We start from the raw sequence: 658 nt of genomic DNA on the forward strand, positions 1-658 counted from the left end.
GTTATAACGTATAACGTTATGTAGCATTACGTTATAACGTATAACGTTATGTAGATATATGTTATAACGTACAACGTTATGAAGCATTACGTTATAACGTATAATGTTATGTAGATATATGTTATAACGTATAACGTTATATAGTGTTACGATACAACGCATAACGTTATGTAGTATTACGCTATAACATATAACGATATGTAGTATTACGATATAATGTATAACGTTATGTAGCATTACGTTATAACGTATAACGCTATGTAGATATATGCTATAACGTATAACGATATGTAGCATTACGTTATAACGTATTACGTTACGTAGAATATGTTATAACGTATGGCGTTATGTAGTATTACGATATAACATGTAACGTTAATTAACATTTCGTTATAACGTATAACGTTATGTAGATATATGTTATAACGTATAACGTTATGTAGCACTACGTTATAACGTACATCGTTATGTAGCATTACGTTATAACGTATAACGCTATGTAGATATATGTTATAACGTATAACGACATGTAGCATTACGTTATAACGTATTACGTTACGTAGAATATGTAATAACGTATGGCGTTATGTAGTATTACGATATAACATGTAACGTTATTTAACATTACGTTATAACGTATAACGTTATGTAAATATAT

Source organism: Bombus pyrosoma, linkage group LG11 (genome assembly GCF_014825855.1).
Source record: "Bombus pyrosoma isolate SC7728 linkage group LG11, ASM1482585v1, whole genome shotgun sequence".
Classification (NCBI taxonomy): domain Eukaryota; kingdom Metazoa; phylum Arthropoda; class Insecta; order Hymenoptera; family Apidae; genus Bombus; species Bombus pyrosoma.